This window comes from Trachemys scripta, chromosome 6, assembly GCF_013100865.1.
Source record: "Trachemys scripta elegans isolate TJP31775 chromosome 6, CAS_Tse_1.0, whole genome shotgun sequence".
NCBI classification, from domain to species: Eukaryota; Metazoa; Chordata; order Testudines; family Emydidae; genus Trachemys; species Trachemys scripta.
The window spans coordinates 68966442-68972974 of record NC_048303.1 but is presented as its reverse complement, the minus strand read 5'-3'; the positions used below and the strand labels follow the sequence as shown (position 1 = coordinate 68972974).

At 46.4% G+C, this 6533-nt stretch overlaps 1 protein-coding gene across 1 annotated transcript in view; it reads left to right on the top strand.

Moving 5' to 3' along the window:
* The first annotated feature begins 5070 nt into the window (after positions 1-5070).
* Positions 5071-6533, top strand: part of FEM1C (fem-1 homolog C) — a 41710-nt gene continuing 40247 nt past the window's right edge. Inside the window, exon 1 of the mRNA XM_034773775.1 lies at positions 5071-5093. The gene's annotated coding sequence lies outside the window, so the exon portion shown is untranslated. The remainder of the gene's footprint in view (positions 5094-6533) is intronic.

Here is a 6533-nt window from a genome sequence, read left to right as displayed (position 1 = left end):
TGCCTCTACACCACCTGTAGTTCTGGTGGCCCCATTAGCTACTTTCATGCTTCCTTGATCCAAGGCCTTTGCCACAGACAGACCAAGTGCACCTATATTAAAGCAGCCTTTGGGTTGCTCTAAAATACAGCCAATACAGTAGCCTTCAGGAGCTGTTATGGCAGCTAGGGAATCACCAAGACAATGGGAAGCTCTGGCCATGCACCTACACTAACCAACTAGCAGGCTGTGATGTAGGAGCTGCTACAATGGTTTTGTAGCGCACTAGCTTTGGGCTGCTTTGCACCAATAGAGTTACGCAAGGTGCCCCTAGTACAGCTGAGGATCAGGGCCTATTTATTCATTATGTGATATTTATGATGTCAGGGACTCTGACAACAGGGTGAAACTTCTTATTGGCTATGAATCTCTCGTCATTTATATTGTGTACCAAAACCATTTTTTACTTTCACAAGAGGCCCCTGCTGACTGATCAGGTACTAAAGCTGTATGGAGGCTGATACTCAGCTTTGCTGAACACTCCAAAATGACTAAATACCAATTGTCTAGGTTGAAATGTTGTCAGTCAGGCCTCTCTAAGGTCTGGTAAGGTCTCCAGAAGAAGTCTTGCTCCAGTCCCCTGGGGATTTTCCTAGCCGCTGAAGAACCCCTGAAATTCATTAGTGACTTAGTACAGTGTCCAACGCAGACAATGTTGACTACAACTGCTCAGCAACAACTAGAGCAGCTGGCAGCATCAGATAGACAGCTGAGTGGAGAGTGTGTAAAGACTGGGTTTAGGGTTATGAAACAAAACTGGGATCAGCTTGAACAGAATCCTGTTCTGTTGCCTTACAGTGCAGGGTACAAGTCCTATCTACTTTCCTTAAAGGATTGGGTGGATCAAAGGAGGAGGATTTTAATTGTGAAAGGTTGGTAGAGCTCTTCTGTGTACATTGATTCATTTGATTTAATTACTGTCTGGTTTTTATTAAGGTTTTTTAATTTTTTACTTTTCAATGGAAAAATTACAATAGACAATTTTGGGTTTTTTTCTTTTCTAAAATTAAAGTTACCGTCTGTAATGTACAGCATACCGTTAATATGTGTATGCAACAACGTTAATATTAAACTGTGAAATCAAATAATTTAATGCTTTGCAATTTATGGGAGGAAACACACACAAGGCAGGAAGGAAAGTATGAAAGCAGGGAGAAAAGAAGGTGGAGAAAGAGTTAAGGCGGTGCAGGAAGGGGAAGGAGGTCTGGACTGGCCCCCGGGCCTTGGAGTTCCTTAGTCAAATGTTTCTAAAAATGGAGCTCAGATTTCTTTAAACTCAGGTAGTTGGTCCCTGTGGAGAAAGTAACCCTTTGGCCACTAGGTCAAAGAAGTCAAAACATTATTGTTCTAGTCGGTGCCATGATTTATTTTCATCTGTAAAATCATTCGCTTTGTGGCTGCTCTCAGAAACCATGAACACTATGCTGGAAAAAGGCCCAAATTCAAGGGTAAATATTCTAACGTAGTTCTTGGCTGATGTTTGATTGCTAAAGTCCAAAATTATTTTAATTCTAGTGTCAACTTCTTTCTGCATGTTTAACCAGAAGACATTCCCACAACACGTAGTACTGTCTTGTGTTTTTAAAAGAATGTAAAGAAAACTAGATAGTGACCCTAAATAAAAATGACCCTCTCGCTACCTCTGCAAGCTTCCATGGGACAACTTGTACCCTGCCATTCCATGCCCTACCAAATTTGTGGAGACTCCTAAATCCTGCAGTTCCTTTGTAGCCCAAAGGGAGCATGTAGCTGATCACAATCTGCCATCTTACCAGGTTCTACTCAGGCCTTGTCTACACTACACAGTTTTGTCGACAAAAGTCAGCTTTCATCAACAAAACAGTGGAGGTGTACGCACTGAAATGCTCATCCGACCATGTAATTCCCCACTATGATGACAAAATAAAACCACCTTGACGAGAGGCACAGATCTTTTTGCAACATAGTTTGAGCGACACAGCAACAGTGTAGACACTGTGCTTGTTTATGTCACCCTAATTAGCCTTCAGAAGGTGTCCCACAATGCCCATTATGATCTCTCTGGTCAGCAGCTTGAACTCTGTTGCCCTGCATGCACCTCTCTCCCATTTAAAGGCCCGCGAATTTTTGAAATTCCTCTTTCCATTTGCTCAGCATGGACTGTTCACACAACATCGTCTCAGCTGATCCTGCTGGCTTTCCACAACAGACACACTCCCTCATGGAGTACACCAGAGCTTTTGGGTCTGTGGGGAGAGGAAGCTGTGCAGTTGCAGCTTTGCTCAAGCCGTAGGAACTTTGATATCTACAGGCAGATTGCTTGTGGCATGTAGAAGAAGGGACATGAGAGGGACACGCAGCACTGCCATGCTAAGATCAAGGAGCTGAGGTGGGCGTACCAGAAGGCAAGGGACATCAACCATTGTTCTGGTGCAGTACTAAAGATATGCTGCTTCTACGAGGAGCTGCACACCATCCTGGGCAGTGACCCCACCACCACCACCACCAGAAGCCCCATGAATACTTCAGGGGACTGGAGGCAACAACTAGTGGAGTCAACCCTGAGGACAAAATGGTAGACAAGGAAGTGGAGGAGGAAGTAGGACATGCAACAGGGTCATCTCGTGGCGTGGTAAGCCAGTGCCTATTTTTGACTCTGGAGGGGTCTAGCCAATCCCAGCATTCCAGCTCTAGCACACACAAAGCAGCAGAGGCAAGCTCGGGTAAGCATGCATTTTGCTTTGATACTGCACAGTGATAGGAGATTGAGGTCTCATTTACTTGTTATATGGTAGAAGAGGGACAAGGGATAGAAATTAACAGAGCCTATGCAGCTACACAGTGGGGGCTTGGCAGAAAAGTTTGTTAATGTACACAGGGATGTCCTGGGAGTCCTCCATAGAGATCTCTAGGAAACTTCCATGTAGGTACTCTGTAATCCTCTGCTAAAGGTTTGCAAAGCTGCCTTGTTTCTCTCCCCGATGTAGGAAACTTTGCCACGCCAACTGGAAATTATTTCTGCAGGGACCAAAGCGACACACAGGTGAGCAGCATACGGACCTGGTCTGAAGCCGCATGCATGCAGGAGATGCACCCTTGCATCCGGGGTTACCCTCGAGTGAGATACCTGGTTTGCTTACCCCAGCCTGTGGAAAAGGGTGCCGATATTCAGAATACTCTCCCTAGGTGCGTGTAGTGAGCCTCTTTGCCAACCACTCAGACCCTGTGTCCCTTCTTGCCCATTCATGCTTTCTAATCCTCCCCCCACCCTACCATATTTGGGACTCTTGATGACCTGTGTGCTAGCCAAGGGACAATGAAAAAGAGGTGTATGTGACTTTGGTGATTCATGGCTTTGAATGTACTCAATACTGTCTCTGTTCATTGTTTCTTTGGCTTCTGCAAATGTGCCCTCGAGGACCAACTCCTATATATTGGCGTAGCACCTCCGTCAGACAAGGAGGCAAACCAGGAGGAATAAGGAGGATATGTTTAGAGAAGTGCTGCAGTCAACAGATCCAGCACATAGTGAAACAAGAGCACGGAGGGAGACAGTTAATGAAAAACTCAGGCTGGATAGCCTGGAAAGGAGACTGGGCAGGAGCAGATGGTAAAGCTACTCAGATGCTCAAATCCCTCATAGCGCTGCAGGCTGAGCACATCCGTGCATGACTCCCCTTGCAGCCAATACATAACGCTGTTCCATGCCCTCCTCATACTCACTCAACACCTTCCTTGCATGTTCCCACTCTGTCGCCATATCCCTTGCACTCCACCCCTAGAGAGTGGTTTCATCATGAAATCTTGAAATTTTGCGAACAGGGGCTGCTAACAGGGAGTTTCACAAGGGAGTTTGGAAGGGGAGCAGGAAGGGGGCGAGGGTCCCTTGCCAGTTCTATCTGTTTTCTCTCTATTTCCCTTAAAACCTATAACCAACTACATTCAAAACTTCTTGCTTAAACAACCCTTTCAGCGGACAGGGGGCTGCAGATGGGAGTTTGACAGAGGGAGGCTTACGATGGTTAGGAAGACCCACAACACCTGTGCCAGCACTGCTTCTGTCTCCTCCACCTGTGCCTGTAGCCAGACAGAGCACCTGAGCATGGATGCTTCTACCCAGATCCTGGTGTGGTTTTGCAGAGACTGTAACTTGCAATTTCCACTTACTGATATCCAGGGGGGACCATCCAATGTGAGAGGTGCCTGCTGGTGGAATCTCTCAGGCAGCAGATGGGAGCTACAGGAGGAGGTGGCTAGGTTGAGGAGCATCCGAATCCATGAGCAATTCCTCGACAGTGTCCGTGTCTGCTGATACACCACTGGTGGAGGAGGAGATGGCTCAGGGTGGACACTGGCAGCTGGTTACTTCTGGCAGTAGGCAGTGCGCAACCCCTGCTCTGAACCCTTCTGCCGTGGTAATAGGTAACCGTTATGCTCTTCTTGATACAGGAAAGAAGGAATCACCCCCTACAGTAAAGGAGGAGAAGCCTCGTACCCCTGGCTGGGAGGTCTGCTGCCACCACTGTGAATAGGAAACGTAGGGTAGTGGTGGTCGGAGACTCTCTGCTGAGGGGGACGGAGGCGCCCATCTGTCGCCCTGACATTTCATCTCGGGAGATATGCTGCCTGCCGGGAGCCCGTATCCGAGATGTTACGGAGGCATTGTCAAGGATTATCCAGCCCTCTGATTACTACCCCATGCTACTCATCCATGTGGGCACAAATGATACTGCGCGGTGTGACACTGAGCGGATCAAGAATGACTACAGGGCTCTGGGAGTACAGGTGAAGGAGTTTGGAGCGCAGGTGGTATTCTCTTCAATTCCTCCTGTCAAAGGTAGGGGCCCAGGCAGAGACAGATGCATCATGGAGGTGAATGCCTGGCTGCGAAGATGGTGTCGCCAGGAGGGCTTTGGCTTCCTAGACTACGGGATGCTATTTGAGGAAGGACTGCTAGGCAGAGATGGTGTTCACCTTTCGAGGAGGGGAAAGATCCTATCTGGACACAGACTGGCTAACCTAGTGAGGAGGGCTTTAAACTAGGTTCGACGGGGACAGGTGAGCAAAGCCCACAGGTAAGTGGGGAACATGGAGACCGGGGAGATAGGTTGGAAACGAGAGGGAGTGTGGGCTATATTGGCAGAGAGAAAGGAGGGTCAGGACAAAACTGGGAGGAAAGATCAAACCAGTATCTTAGATGCCTATATACAAATGCGAGAAGTATGGGGAATAAGCAGGAAGAACTGGAAGTGCTAATAAATAAATACAACTATGACATTGTTGGCATCACTGAAACTTGGTGGGATAATACACATGATTGGAATGTTGGTGTGGATGGGTACAGCTTGCTCAGGAAGGATAGACAGGGGAAAAAGGGAGGAGGTGTTGCCTTATATATTAAAAATGTACACACTTGGACTGAGGTAGAGATGGACATAGGAGACGGAAGTGTTGAGAGTCTCTGGGTTAGGCTAAAAGGGGTAAAAAACAAGGGAGATGTCATGCTAGGAGTCTACTACAGGCCACCTAACCAGGTGGAAGAGGTGGATGAGGCTTTTTTTAAGCAACTAACAAAATCATCCAAAGCCCAAGATTTGGTGGTGATGGGGGACTTCAGCTATCCGGATATATGTTGGGAAAATAACACAGCGGGGCACAGACTATCCAACAAATTCTTGGACTGCATTGCAGACAACTTTTTATTTCAGAAGGTTGAAAGAAACGGGGGAAGCTGTTCTAGACTTGATTTTAACAAATAGGGAGGAACTCGTTGAGAATTTGAAAGTAGAAGGCAGCCTGGGTGAAAGTGATCATGAAATCATAGAGTTTGCAATTCTAAGGAAGGGTAGAAGGGAATAGCAAAATAGAGACAATGGATTTCAGGAAGGCAGATTTTGGTAAGCTCAGAGACCTGATAGGTAAGGTCCCATGGGAATCAAGACTGAGGGGAAAAACAACTGAGGAGAGTTGGCAGTTTTTCAAAGGGACACTATTAAGGGCCCAAAAGCAAGCTATTCCGCTGGTTAGGAAAGATAGAAAATGTGGCAAAAGACCACCTTGGCTTAACTACGAGATCTTGCATGATCTAAAAAATAAAAAGGAGTCATATAAAAAATGGAAACTAGGACAGATTACAAAGGATGAATATAGGCAAACAACACAGGAATGCAGGGGCAAGATTAGAAAGGCAAAGGCACAAAATGAGCTCAAACTAGCTACGGGAATAAAGGGAAACAAGAAGACTTTTTATCAATACATTAGAAGCAAGAGGAAGATCAAAGACAGGGTAGGCCCACTGCTTAGTGAAGAGGGAGAAACAGTAACAGGAAACTTGGAAATGGCAGAGATGCTTAATGACTTCTTTGTTTCGGTCTTCACCGAGAAGTCTGAAGGAATGCCTAACATAGTGAATGCTAATGGGAAGGGGGTAGGTTTAGCAGATAAAATAAAAAAAGAACAAGTTAAAAATCACTTAGAAAGGTTAGATGCCTGCAAGTCACCAGGGCCTGATGAAA